Below are 14,773 nucleotides of genomic sequence, written 5' to 3' on the forward strand. Positions count from 1 at the left end.
GAAACTATTACTGTCAGATGTATATGGTTTTTATACTTTATAAAGAACCTTCGACTTCCTTGCCCTGGAGAAGCCTGGGCCCTGCAGCTGGTGGTGGGTAGGGGTGCTGTCATGGGCCGCAGCTGGCAGAGCCCAAGTGTCTAGTCTCCCAGGCTACTTAGATTCGACTTCCTCTCAGAAGAATGTGGGATTGTTTTGTCATAAAAATACAATTGTAGTCATAAAACATGTCTTTGCGGGGGGAAAAGTTCCCAGGCCTAGGAATGTGTGTGTGTATGTATGAGACAAGCTGAGACAGGTGTTTCTCTCCTCCACCCCCACCGGAGGCCGGCATGGCCAGGTGGGATCCCATGCTGGCCTCCAACAAAGAGGGGAGTCCTGAAAGGCCAGCAGCACCCGATACCCTCCATAGCAGACTCAGCACGATTTTCCAAAAGGATCTGCATTCTCTGGGTCAGGAGCTCTTTTTCCCCCCCTCAAAAAACATGTGTATTTCAGCAGAAATTGAATCCCTGGGTTCCAACTCCTTCACACTTACATTAGTTAAAATGGCATTCTGGAGAGACATGCGATCCTGCAGGATCCTCTGGAGACCCAGCTCTATGTAGTCTCCCTTCTTGTCGCTTGACCTTAAACAAAAAAAGAAGAAGTCACGTTTCATTTTCAGAATGATCTTCACAAAGTATTGCCTTCAGATGGGTCTGGACTGAATCTTTTTCTCTCACGGATTCTCTTGGCACATTGTCCTCCCGCCTCGTGTGATGGAAGCAGCTGTGAGACCTCAGGCTGTGGTCCGCAGGGCAGGCCCTGCATTTGTGCTGCGGGATCCCCCATCCCGCTGACCCAGGGAGGCTGGGCCTGACAGTCAGGAAGTGTTAGTTCTGCAAGGACCCTGGAGGTTACCTTTCACTTCACTTTCCCCCTTCTAGAGATGAGGAAACTGATGTCCAGGGAGGAAGTGCTTTGCTAGGATAACACGGTAATTAATAGAGATTCCATTTCTTGAGGATGTAAACTGCCAGACATAGTGCCAAATGTTGTACATTTATGATCTTATTTACCCGATAAGTAAATTATCAGTGAGTCATTGTAATTCCACTTTAGGGATGGGAGAAATGAGACCTAATGGGATTAGGCAATCTGTCTAGGTTACACAGTATCTGTGGAGGATGGAGATTAGAACTGTGTACCCTCGTTCACTGCCCTAGGCAAGTGTTTGGCTCCTGCAGGGTTGGGGGCTGAGCACAAGGACCCAGGGCCCCTAACACCTGTCTTCTAATGTCTTTTGTGATTTTGACCTTAAGAATGTTTTATATGACCACTAGATTTCATTATGTATGTCTAGGTCCTAGAAACCTGAATGTATTTTCACCCGATTTTGGTGTTCAGAGAACTAATGCTAGCTGACGTTGTTGAGCAAATTTTCAACACTACTGTTTTCTTTCTGCCCCATTCCAGCCTTTCCATAGCTCCTCCCTCTTTGTCTTCCATTTCTTGCTGGCACCCGGTTCTCTTACCCTTTTAGAAACAGTTTGCAAGAAAAGATCTATTTTTGGTGATTAATATCTCAGTATGAACTTAAAAATCAGGGCCTCTTGTAGGGGTCCTTGTCTTATCTCTGATGGTGGAATGGAGTGATCTTAAGAGAGAAGGAAAGAAAGCAAGGAAAATACATCCTCACGCATGTATTTGAGTCAGATATTGTGCTAGATTCTATTACATAACTTTACTTACAAAACGCTCTCCCCTTCCCTCTTCCTTTGTACTGAAGCAAAGAGAGGTTAAATAACTTCACCCAGCCATCATGTAATAATTTTTGTTTGTGGGATGCTTTTCGCAGTACCATCAGCTAGAAGGGGAGGATATTGACGGTGACAAGGTCTGGAGGGAGGGGCTTCTCTGTGTCCTTGAATCATTTGACAGAGGCAGACCTCCACTGGAGCACACAGCTCTTGAACACCAAAAGGAAAAAATAATTGTCTTAGCTTCAAATGATCTTTTTGTACATTTTGGAGACGAATCTATTTTACAAAGATATGTCTAGGAAACACTGGACTAAATGACAAGGTAAAACAAATGGACATTGATTGGCCTGTGTAAGTCACTGTAGGAACATAATGCAAGCAGCCTACAGCCAGTGTGGTCGGCATCATCAGGGAGATATTTTCAAGCCGCAAAAGACAATGTTGACTGCTAGAGGGAACCGTAGGACTCAGGCTTACCCCCACCCCCGCCCCAGCCAGAAGCAGGTCTTTTCTAGGTATATTCTCCTCATATCACGTTTCGTGTTTTAGGGCATGCACATCTGCATCCTGTGTCATTAGTTTTGTCCCATGCCCCATTTTTCATGCAACATTGATTCTTCAAATGGTCACATTCACTGAGAGTCACAGCAAATGGGTTGGAGACACAGAGAACTGACTCTTGTGAATGTTTTATTTACTTATCTATGATTCTTATCAGTGGCCTTCTCCCCTGTCTCTGGTTACCTTTTTCACTTAGCTGACCAACTGAGAATTAGATGAAGGATGGAAATAAACTGGAAGCTTGCCTTTAGCTGCGAGACAAGGGTTCTTTCTTTCTGTGGCTTAGTTTCACAAAGGGGTTTGTAGGTGTTGGGTGTTTTGGTACAAAGCAGCATGGTCTAAAGATTGAAGCCCAGAAGGGTGAATGAAAGGGCCATGGAGCCTGTTCTTGATGTGATGAAGTCACTTTACCTCTTACTGTTTCTTTTCCAAACTTAGAAAAATTATTTTGAATTATAGTAGGTTATCATTATGGTTTTACATTTTATTTGAGAATAAGTTCTAACTTACCAGAGGATGTGCCTAATGGAGTTGCCCAGCACACAGACTGTGGGGCATCATTTAGCAGCTCAGGATCATGTATAAAATCAATCTGCATATCAAAGAAATAATTTTCTATTAATTTATAATGTTTTTATTGTGCTTTCTCAAGACAAAAGCATTTCATGCAGATAATTTGAAAAGTACAAACAAGCGACAAATAAATACATAAAAAAATCACAAGTATTGTCACCCAAAGATATCCACAGGTAACATTTTATGGTATCCTTTGGACTTTTTAAATGCATATTTTAGCACAAGCAAAAATAGGCTGTTCACAAGATATTTTAAATTCCCCTTTTTCTAAAAAATTATCTAAATATTTTTTCCAGATATAATCTTCTAGAATATCACATTTTATGGTTGCACAGTAATTTGTAATATTTTGTTGCAATTTATTTACTATTCTTTTTTAGGGATACTGAACTTATATCCAATATTTTGGCGTTTTAAATACTTCTGCCCTAAATATCTTTGTTGTCAAGTCTTTATGCACACTCATAATTTATTTTTTAGGATCAAAATCTAAGGGTATAAAAAATTTAAGGATTTTCTCTTGCCATAGGCATTTTCCTGCATTTATTTATTTTTTATGTTTTTTTCCTCTTTATTGAATTTATTGGGGTGACACTGGTTAACAAAATAATACAGGTTTTAGGTGCACAACTTGACAACACATCATTGTACTGTACACTGTATAGTGTGTTCACCACCCCTAGCAAATTCATAGGACTTCTTTAAACCAAGCCAGCTAGTCTCTGAATTAAGACATTCAGTCTTTTTTAAAAATATGTTTTATTGATTATGTTATTACAGTAGTCCTAATTTTTCCCTTTTGTCCCCCTTCGCCCAGTACCTTCCTTACCTCCAGCAACACCCCCAACTTAGTTCATGTCCATGAGTCATGCATATAAATTCTTTGGCTTCTCCCTTCTCTATACTATTCTTAGCATCCCCCTGTCTATTTTGTACCACCAATTTGTATTTCTTAATCCCTGCACCTCCCCCGCCTCCATTCTCCCTCTTTCCCCTTCTAGCTGATAACCTTCCAAATTATCTCCATACCTAAGATTCTGTTTCTGTTCTGGTTGTTTGCTTAGTTTGTTTTTTTAGATTCAGTTATTGATAGTTGTGAATTTGTTGTCATTTTAATGTTCATAGTTTTGATCTTTTTCCTTTTCTTACATAAGTCCCTTTAACATTTCATGTAATAATGGCTTGGTGATGGTGGATTCCTTTGGCTTTACCTTGTCTGGGAAGCACTTTATCTGCCCTTCCATTCTAAATGATAGCTTTGCTGGATAGAGTAATCTAGGTTGTAGGTTCTTGCTTTTCATCACTTTGAATACTTCTTGCTAGTCCCCTTTTTGCCTGCAAAGTTTCTTTTGAGAAATCATCTGATAGTCTTACGGGAACCCCTTTGTAGTTAACTCTGCTTTTTTCTTGCTGCTTTTAAGAGTCTGTCTTTATCTTTAAGCTTTGACATTTTAATTATGATGTGTCTTGGTATGTTCCTCTTTGGGTCCAGCTTGTTTGGGATTCTGTACTTCCTGGACTTGTATGTCTATTTCCTTTACCAAATTAGTGACATTTTCTTTCATTATTTTTTCAAATAAGCTTTCAATTTTTTGCTCTTCTGCTTCTCTTCCTCGCACCCTTATGATTTGGTTGTTGATATGTTTGGAGATGTCCTTGAGGCTTCTTATAATATCTTTGTTTTTCTAAAAAAAAAATTCTTGTTTCTTCTTGTTGTTCTGGTTGAATGCTTATTTCTTCCTTTTCTTTCAAATCTTTAATTTCAATCCTAGCTACCTCCCCTCCACTAATAGCTCTCTGTAGATTTTTCTTTTTTTAAGTATATTTTATTGATTATATTGTTATAGTAGTCCCATTTTTTTCCCTTTCTCCCCTCCACTCAGTACCCCCCTTCCCTCCAGCAATCCCACCCCCCTTAGTTCATGTTCATGGGTTGTGCATATAACTTCTTTGGCTTCATCCTTTTCTGTGTTATTTTTAACTTCTCCCTGACTATTTTTACCAACCAATTATGCTTCTTAATCCCTGCACCATTTCCCCATTTCTCCCCCTTCCTCCTCCCAGCTGACAACCCTCCAAATGATCCCCACATCTATGATTCTGCTCCTGTTTTGATTGATTGCTTAGTTGGTTTTGCTTTTATTTTTTAGATTCAGTTGTTGATAGTTGTGAGCTTGTTGTCATTTTAATGTTCATAGTTTTGATCTTCTTTTTCTTAAGTAAGTCCCTTTGACATTTCATATAATGGCTTGGTGATGGTGATTTCCTTTTGCTTTACCTTGTCTGGGAAGCACTTCATCTGCTCTTCTATTCTAAATGATAATTTTGCTGAATAGAGTAATCTTGGTTGTGGGTCCTTGCTTTTTATCACGTTGAATACTTCTTACCAGTCCTTTCTTGCCTGCGAAATTTCTTTTGAGAAATCAGCTGATAGCCTTTTAGGCATCTCTTTTGTAGGCAACTCTCTGCTTTTCTCTTGCTGGTCTTAAGATTCTCTCTTTATATCGAACCTTTGGCATTCTAATTATGACGTGTCTTGGTGTGGTCCTCCTTGGGTCTAGCTTGTTTGAGACTCTCTGTGCTTCTTGGACTTGTATGTCTATTTCCTTTGCCAAATTAGGGAAGTTTTTCTTCATTATTTTTTCACATGATCTTTCAATTTCTTGCTCTTCCACTTCTCCTTCTGGCATCCTTATGATTTGGATGTTAACATGTTTAAAGTTGTCCCATGTTGTCTCTCCTCATGTTTTTCAATTCTTGTTTCCTCATTCTGTGCTAGCTGACTGTTTTCTTCTTCCATATGTTCCAAATCATTGATTTGAACCCCAGTTTCCTTCCTTTCACCATTGGCTTTGTGTGGATTTTCCTTCGTTTCATTTAGCATAGCCTTCACTGCTTCCCTTATGCATTTGCCATACTTAAGCATATCTGTCAAGCCTGTGAGCATCTTTATCACCAGTGTTTTGAATTCTACATCTGTTAGGTTGGCTATCTCCTCATCACTTAGCTCTTCCACTGGAACCTTGACCTGTTCCCTCTTTTGGGCCATATTTCTCTGTCTCCTCACCTTGACAGGCTTGTGTGTTTCTTTGCCTCTTTGTCTTACGTAGAGCTGTTGCACCCGTTACATTATAAGGGGAAGAACCTTAGGTATTCATCAGTATGGGTGACCCATTTCACCACGTTGTGGCTCTGTATGTGGGGGAGGGGGTCAGAGAGGGAACAATGCTCGTTGCTCAGCACTTGCCCCTTTTCCAGGCACTTCTCTTACTTCTGTATGGGTCTGGCACCTCTCTAGCTGTTGTCCCGGCCATCGTTCCCAGAGTGGATGGTTCTGCAGTCATCCAAGAACTATGGGGGCCCTTTAAACAAGTGGACTCTACTGTGAGACCAGCATTTTCTACCCCTGCCCCAATTTCTTCTGGTTTCCACAGTCAGAAGCAATGAGGCTTGATTTTCCCTGGTGCTGAGACTGTGAGCAGTACGGTCTGGTCTGGTGCTGGGAGTGCTCCCCAGGTGTCCCTCCCTAGTTTTTAAAATATGTGATCGTGCTTTTCGCTGGCCTGTCACTGCCACCGCTGCTACCGTCACCACACCGCATCCTTTCAGACCCGGCTCCACCCCTCCTACCTGTCTGGATGAGTATTTCTTCTTTATTTCTTTGTTTGTTGGATTTCCATGCATCTTGATTTTCTGGAACTTCTGGTTGTCTCTAGTTTTGAGGAAGTTGTATTTCTTCTTAGTTGTGGAGGGAGATGCAGTGTGTCTGTCTAGGCCTCCGTCTTGGCCAGAAGTCTCTGCGATTCTTTTTTATCTCACTTACTGTAACCTTCATTTCTTCCTCTATGTTGTTGCCATATTCAGTGAGTTATTTGAGCTTCCTGATCACCAGTGTTTTGAACTCTTCATTTGATAGGTTAGTTATCTCTATTTCATTTAGATCTTTTTCTAAGGTTTTGTTCTGTTCTTTCATTTGGGCTATATTTCTTTATCTCCTCAATTTTGCAGCCTCCCTGTGTTTGTTTCTGTGTATTAGTTAGAGCTGCTTTGACTGTCTGTTTCAGTAGTGTGGCCTATTATAGAAAAGGTACCTGTAAATTGTGTGGGGCAGAGCCTTAAGTAATCACAGGGAGGGGAAACCTGGCTTCACTGCTTTGCGGCTATCTGTCAGGGGAGGACTCAGAGGGGAGAGTGCCACTGCCTGGCTTCTGGTGATTCGCCCAGCACTTGCCCTGTTTCCAGTCACTTCACTCACACCCCATATGCAAGTGGTGCCCTTCCAGTTGTTGCCCGGGTGCTGAATCCCAGAACAGGTGTGTTTGTGTACCAAGGAGGCCCTTTAAGCTTGGTCTTCTGAAAATCTGGCAATTTCTTTTGCTGCCCCAACCCCCACTGGTTTCTACAGCTAGAAGTTATGGGGATTTATTGTCCTGGTGCTGGAACCCTGGGCTGGCTTGGGGCTGGGGATTACTAGCTCCCAAGGTATCCCTCCTAATTTTTATCCACTACACGTGAATGTTATATACCCATTCCACCACCACTGTCACCTCTCCACAACATACCATGTCTCCTTGCCTCTCTTCCTGTCTTTGTTTCTCTGCCCCTCCTACCTGTCTGAATGAATGTGGCTTATTTAAATCCTTGATTGTTGGACTTCCATACAGTTCTATTTTCTGACAGTTCTGGGTGTTATTTGTTTTGAGGTTTAGTTGTAATTCTCTCTGTGACTGAGCAAGGAAGCTCTAGCTTGACCAGAAGTAAGACATTCAGTCTTTGATTACAGATCTCTAGGAGTGAATACTGTTTGCATTTTATGTTTTATTTTCACAAGTCTTATAATTAAAACCCAGAATAGACTCACCAGATATTTCTTGTGACAGTAGCTTTAATAACACTGCTTATTAAAACCCAAAGGTATAAAATCAACCTCAAAATGCCCAAACACACTGCACACATACATACATAAACTTTAAGGGTTTTGATATTTGTTGCCTAACTGACCCCAGTGGAAACTCCTGCCCATTGAATAACACATGAGTCAATAGTAGGTGATAGATTATTTCGAAATTTTGCCGATTTAATAGTGTCATGTATATATTTAAATTTGCTTGATTTTTATTGAAATTGAAATGTTTGGATTTTTACAATATACTTACTGATTTTTAAATCCATAAAAGCTCTTTATTTTAATTTGTATATATTTACATGTTTACATATTTGAGGCATGGGGTCTGGAAACAAAGGCCCTGTTTTTGGTCCAGCACAAGTTATGTCATTTTTGGTCATCCTTAGAAAGGCCTACTCAAAGACAATATGAATATTAATTCTTGCTTTTTCAGGTACTTTTGGGTGCAATTTTGACATGTCTATATTTAAAAACCTACCTTAGTGGCTTCCTAGGTTATTCTCTCTTTTCCTCTCTAGATCCCCTTCCTATCCTTTCCAGCTGCTCTGGGCCACAAGAGGCTGCAGGAATGGGCTGCCTCCTCTTCAGGCTTTTGGTTGGGTCTATCCAATAGCTGGAAGTGAAAGGAAGCAGGGAGCTGGAATATTAGATTGCAGAGAGTAACACGTGTTAGACTGAAGAGTTTGGATTTAATTCTGTATCTAGTGGAAGACTGAGCAGGGTTTTCAGAACAGGAGGAAGATGATGCAAGCTGCAAGTTTAGCCAGTTGATCTGGTGGTACTGGGCGGGTCTGAGGAAGGGTGACAGCAAACAGCCTGGGGAGATGGCTAGCACTGCAGTGATGAGCTGAACTTGCATATGTTGACTGCCAGAGAGGAAAATGTCAAAGAACTGATCTAATAGACATTTCTAAACAAAATGGACTGGTCTTGGGGCTGAATATTTTCAGTTTAAGGAATTGAATAGTAACACCGCTTGTATATAATTTTTAGTCCAGGCTGTTGCTTCTCTGGGGTGACATCTTGCATAGATCTTTGCCGGGTGAGCCTACCTGGTGGCTAATAAAAGAACAGCCTTCTTTGTCATAATGTGACTAAAACCAAACACAATTACTACATTTGTAATTGTTTGGTTCCAGGCCTTAGAATATTATTATTTCTTGAAAGTGTATACTTACAATAACAACGACTAACATCCTTTATTCTTGGTGCTTATATTTTACCTCATTTAATATTTTTATTCCTATTTGCCCTAAACATTACTGCATAGTCAGCTGAAAATCCCAGACTGGAATAGCCGAGAGCATGGGCACAGGCCGAGCAGAGCGGTCCCATGTCAAGGGCACAGGTGTGTGTGTTTTTCTTCCACGACTTTCCAGCCTGCTCTTAGGTTGTCCTTCACTAAGTTCTTTATCCTTGAAATACTTTCCTTGAAACAATGATTTCATCTGGGCAAGGTACAGGAGTGGGTGAGGAGGACAGAGAATTTAGTTACTTTGAGATAGATGGTGGATTTGGCCTGCATTACCATCAGCACTACTTTCTCTCAGGCATTGATTTACCAAGATAATAGTTTTGGTCTAAAAATTGAGCAATATATTGACGAGTCACATTGGAAGTGACTTTAGATGTTGTGTAATCCAAACCTTTTATTTTTCCCACAAGGAAACCAAAATTTAGATCCCTCTTTCCATTCTCTTGGTCTCCTCACACTGGAAATCTTTTGGTTTCTGCAAATAAGCTGCATTAAGTACTATTTGAGTAACCCGAAGGTGCCAAGTAAAATGAGACACCCCTTATCACAAGCCCTGGACTCTCCTCCAGTCAGTTGGGGACTTCAGTTTGAAAGCACCTATGTAGAGTTTATATTTGCTTTTATTTCTAGGGGTGTTGATTTTGATGAGGACTAGAGCATGCTGGGACTATGTAGGGAGCCAGTGATCTTTGCTCAGTGGTGTTCAATAGAGGAAGTGGAGGAAGAAGTCGTCGGCAGCCGTCCGTCTCGAGAGACGATGGTGTAGCTTCTTAAGAGTCTATCTGCACCGCCGAGAATGGCTGTGCAGTCCGACTCGGGAGTGACACGGTATCTGTCTCCTCCCGTGTTGAATCGACATCTTGCGATGACGCTGAAGCTACAGAGCCTGGGCAGGGTGATATGGAGGGTCTGCTGTTGCCCATGCAGCAGACCCCCCCTCTCTTCGCAGCTGAAGGGTCCAAGGGAAAGACGGAGTCAATACAGCTTGGCTTCAGGTGCGCCGCAGGAGTTGCCGGTGTTGACTACAACGTCAAACCGCCTTAGGGACTCCGGCTCCGGATTTTCTGTCAGGGTTTACTCCCTTAGCCTTTCCCCTGAAGAGGTATGCCGCAAGGCAGCGGAGGTTTTTTGGAGTCAGAGTTTTCCTTCTCTGATGTACCCTGACTGGAAGATCGAACCAGCGACACTTAGCTCGCAGGCCGACGCTCAATCCACTGAGCTAAACCAGCCAGGGAGGAGGAAGAAGTACAACTGTGATTTTTGGGGGGGAAAAAGGAAAAGGCAAGATTTTATCTGGACTGTCTCTCCAAGTAGCAGAAATTCTGCAGGATTCATTCCTTTTCAATAGAAGTGCATGCAGGACTGAAATGCTATTCACTTTTCCATGGTTTAAAGTTTTTCTATTGGTTTATTTAGGCTCCATTATGACTTCTTCTGGCATAAATTTTTTTGGTATTCAGAGGAATTTATATGTATGTATATCTATACCATGATTTCTCAAAGAAATGACTGGTGGAAGAAGCTCTGAAAACTTTGTGGGGAATTTTCAAGAAGTTTGAAAAGAAAGCCGCAAACAGCATTTCCTAAAGATTTCCTAAAGTGTTCTGTGGGACGCGCTCCTGGAAAAGCCGTTCCCTGGCCAAATCCATTTGGAGTGATGCTCTCCAACCCCTTCTTGGAGACTTATAATGTCCATTAAGGGCTCTGGAACTTTCTGCAGGGAAGTAAAACAAAACAAAACACAAAATTCGGTCTCACTTCTTTTAACTCAGTGTTTCTAAACATCTTTGACTGCGATTACTTTTGTTACTCCAATGAGACCAGTCCTTTGTGAAACACGCTTTGGGAGAGCAGCCTGAAGAGAGCCCCACAGAAACTTGCTCGCAGCCTTTGGTCTCTGGACAGCCTTCTGGAGCCTGAGGCATGCCGTGGTGTCTCTGCTGTCCTCTGCTGGCGTCCAAGTGGACACTGGCTAAAGAGGGTATAGGGCTTGCCTTGAAGGGGAAAAAAGTCTGGAAACCATGCAGCTTGGAGTGGGAGGGGAAGTGGCTTAATGGGGAAAGGTCAGAGTGATGGCCTGTTGGCAGGGGCTGCCCTTGCATGAGTACAGCTGGGCCTGCCTTCTCTTCCCTTCTCCTTGACTAACTTCCTGTGTCACGCCCGGGAGCCTGACTGCAGCTGCTTCCCCAGCCAAGAGGCGGCGCCCATCTTCTCTGCTGGAGGCCATGGAGGGGTGGAATCTGCTTGTACTGAGTCCATGCTGCGTGTGCGGTACTTTTCTAGGCACTCAGGGCCTCTGGAGGAGCTGGACTCCCTCCTGCTTAACTGAGCTAACATAGTTAGGAGATGAGGCATACACTCGTGATCGGCCAGGAAACATAAGATTATGATTGTATGCTTTGTCATGAGATATCAATTTTAAGGTAATGTGGGTATTTAGAGAAGAGGACCTCAGTGAACCTGGGGCGATTAGGAAAGACTTTCCTAGGGTGGGAAATAAAGCTAGAAGAATGAATGGAATTTGAGAATATAGAGATGACAGGGCAAAGCAATCATGCATGGGAAAGGCCTGGAAGAAGGTCGTGATTTGTCTGGGGGCAGTATTACCAAGTCCCCTCAGGGAGACTCAGACCACTCTGAGAGGTGCACTCAGCAGTTTCTGAGCTAGATTATGGGCATGTCTGCACATCTGAGTATCACCTCTGTGAACTCCTCATTGACCATCCTGCAGGGCAGTGAGAGCCAAGTGCCCCATTTGTCATCATGGTTATCAGCTTGTTCTTGTGTCCTGTGAGTATGTCTTGCTTCCTAGGTGGGCCTGTCAGCTCTCTGAAGCCATGAGCTCATGGTCTTACACTCAGCTCCCCTCTCCCTCCTTCCCATTCCCCCTGTGTGTGTCACACAATGCTTGGCATAGGATATGTCCTTGGTAAGTGTCTGCCGATGGATCAGTCAGATTCTGAGTAAGACCTGTGTCACATCTGTGACATCGTCATGCCATCACTGAGTGTTAGAGTCCTCATTTCATGAGGGTTGGGGGGAGTGGAAAAGGAGGAAGGCGAACCAGCCCATACCTCAAGGTTGCACAACCTCAGGAAGTTATAGAGTCTTATCTCAAATCCAAGGCTCTTTTGATGCTGAAGAGACCCTTGCCTGCTCCACTCAGCATGGCTGCAAGCATGTATGGAGTCCTGTACTCAGGCCAGTGGGAGTGAGGGATGTGTGTATGTGCACACACACCCACACGTGTGTGGAGGCAGGAGTGGAAGCAAGGGAGAGAGTGAAAGGATGACCAGGATGCAGCCCTGCCCTTAAGAAGAGCCGGGGTGAGCACTGGCATTAAGATAAGGCTTGTCAGCCAGGCTTCTGTGGGGTCGGGGTAGACAACGCCGATTTGGTAACTTGCAGTTTATGACAAATTATTCAAGGAAGATGAGTTAGGGTCCTTTCTGTGGCCTTCCCCAGAGCCACTTTCCCCATGGGTGCTGCCTTGCCTCCTGGCCACCAGGCCTTACTCCCCTGCCCTCTGCCCTGGGGCAATGACTGGTGGGCTTTGCAGCGACTTGCCAATTGCAGGGCAGACACTGTACCTCCAGACACAGTCCACCAGATGGTGCAAAACAGATGAAACACCTGCCCTTGCAGTGGGCCACTCAGCTTATCAAACCTGAAATTGGACAGCTGAATGGTATAAAAATGCATAATGCAGGCCTGAATAAGAGGTCTGGAGAAGCTTTAGGGATTAAAAAAACATGTGTGTATGAGGTATTCTATTTAGGCAGATGGAGGTACTTGTCTACATGTGCACTCTGGGGGACCTCCTGCCCTCACCCTGAATATTCTTCTACCTCCTGGCTCAGAGCTAAGCTTCCAGACCACAAATTTGTATAGGAGTTCAGGTGTTAATACCATAGAGAGAAGAAATAATGCCTCATATTATTTAGAGCCTTGCATGTACTTTCATACCTGTGATTTCATTAGAATATCATAACAACCCCATGAAGCAGGTGATGTTGTTGTTAAAGTCACTTTATCAATGAGGAATCCAAGGGTCAGAGACGGTGAGAGGACCCAAGGTTATATACACAGAGATTGAGCTGCCAGATCAAATGGAGATCTTCAAGTGTTGAACCTCTTGCTCTTCTTACTCCACTGGGCTGAACTGTCTCTTTAAGTAATTAGAATACAAGTTTTAAAAAAAGCAGATGGTGAGAGGGAGGAGGAGAAGAACGGAGAGAACTGAGTTCTTGATAGAGGAGAGGAAGGGCAGTGTAAGGGAGGACTAGGGGCCCAGAGATAAAATGTGCTTCTCTGAGTTTTCTAGGTATGATTGTGTGTGTGTGTGTGTGTGTGTGTGTGTGTGTGAGAGAGAGAGAGAGAGAGAGAGAGAGAGAGAGAGAGAGGAGACAAATTCACATATACAGACAAGCACATAGAATGAGCATTACGTTATGTAGATACCTTTTTATTCGCCTTGGTTGCACTGGACTTCTTTAGCAGTGAAACATATTAAGGAATCAAATTCTAAACAAGAAATAATAGAAAACAAACAGATAAACTCTTTGCTTGTTAATTCAAGGTTGCCCCAACACCCCAGTATGGCACAGTGCTGGGCCCAAGAGGCATGGTGTCCACGTTCTTGCCCAGTCTCCCTCCGAGCTACCCAAGCTCACCCCTTCTGGCGGCCACATGGGCAGCCTGTTGTGGACCCATTATAGTACCTGCTCTACATCTCTCATTCCCACCTTCCCTACACAGAGTCTGCAGGTGGTCATAGCCCTCCGATCCTACCGAGGGACACATGGATCCTTCAGCATCGTCTGTGCTGAATACATTAGTGAATAGTCATAGTCGAATGAACCGCTTCTTTTGAATAACACTGACCCTAAGATGTTATTTTATCCAACACTTTATACACAATGTACAACAAAGCAATATGGATGATTCAGGTACTGATGTGGGCCAAGTCTTCAGGTTCCCAGCAACTTCTCAGAACTTGGCCACCATACCAGTCATATGTGCAGCCGCCTGTGAGCCGGCCTGGGAGCCGACCCTTGCAGATGCTTTCTGGCAGGCGGCCACCCACCCAGGCAAAGTGCTTCCTGTATTCTTCCTTGTTTTAGCACCCCTGGTGTAGTTGAGGCTCCAGGACATCCAACCTGGATTGTGGCAGCAATCTCCTTACTGCCCTGTCATCTCCAGCCTCCTTGTAACTTCATCCTAGAGGGGGCTGACAGAACACTTTTCTGTAAAACTCAGATTGGATCATTTTACTTTTCTTCTTGAAAATCTTAAATGCCTCTCTTATTTTTCCTTTTTAAATGATAGCTTTATTGAGATCCAGTTCCCATGCCACAAAATTCACTCATTTAAGTTGTGCAATTCAGAGCTTTCTACTGTATTCACAGCACAGTGCAACCATCAGTGCTGCTCTGGATGGACTTGTGTGTCCCTAAGCTTCTTATGTGGAACTCCTAACCCTATCCCTCAGACTGTGGCTAGGTTTGGGGCTCAGGCCCTTTAGAAGCTAATTAAGATGAGTTCATATGACTTGATATGACTGACATCCTCCTAAGAAGAAGAAATGAGAACACAGACAACCCCAGATGCTAACACATGAGGACAAAGGCAGAGAGAGAGGCCTCAGAAGAAACCAAACCTGCTGATACCTTGATCTGAAACTTCCAGCCTCCAGAACTATGAGAAAATAGATTTCTGATGTTTAAATCA

This window comes from Furipterus horrens, unplaced genomic scaffold, assembly GCF_987537825.1.
Source record: "Furipterus horrens unplaced genomic scaffold, mFurHor1.1.pri manual_scaffold_10, whole genome shotgun sequence".
Taxonomy (NCBI): Eukaryota; Metazoa; Chordata; class Mammalia; order Chiroptera; family Furipteridae; genus Furipterus; species Furipterus horrens.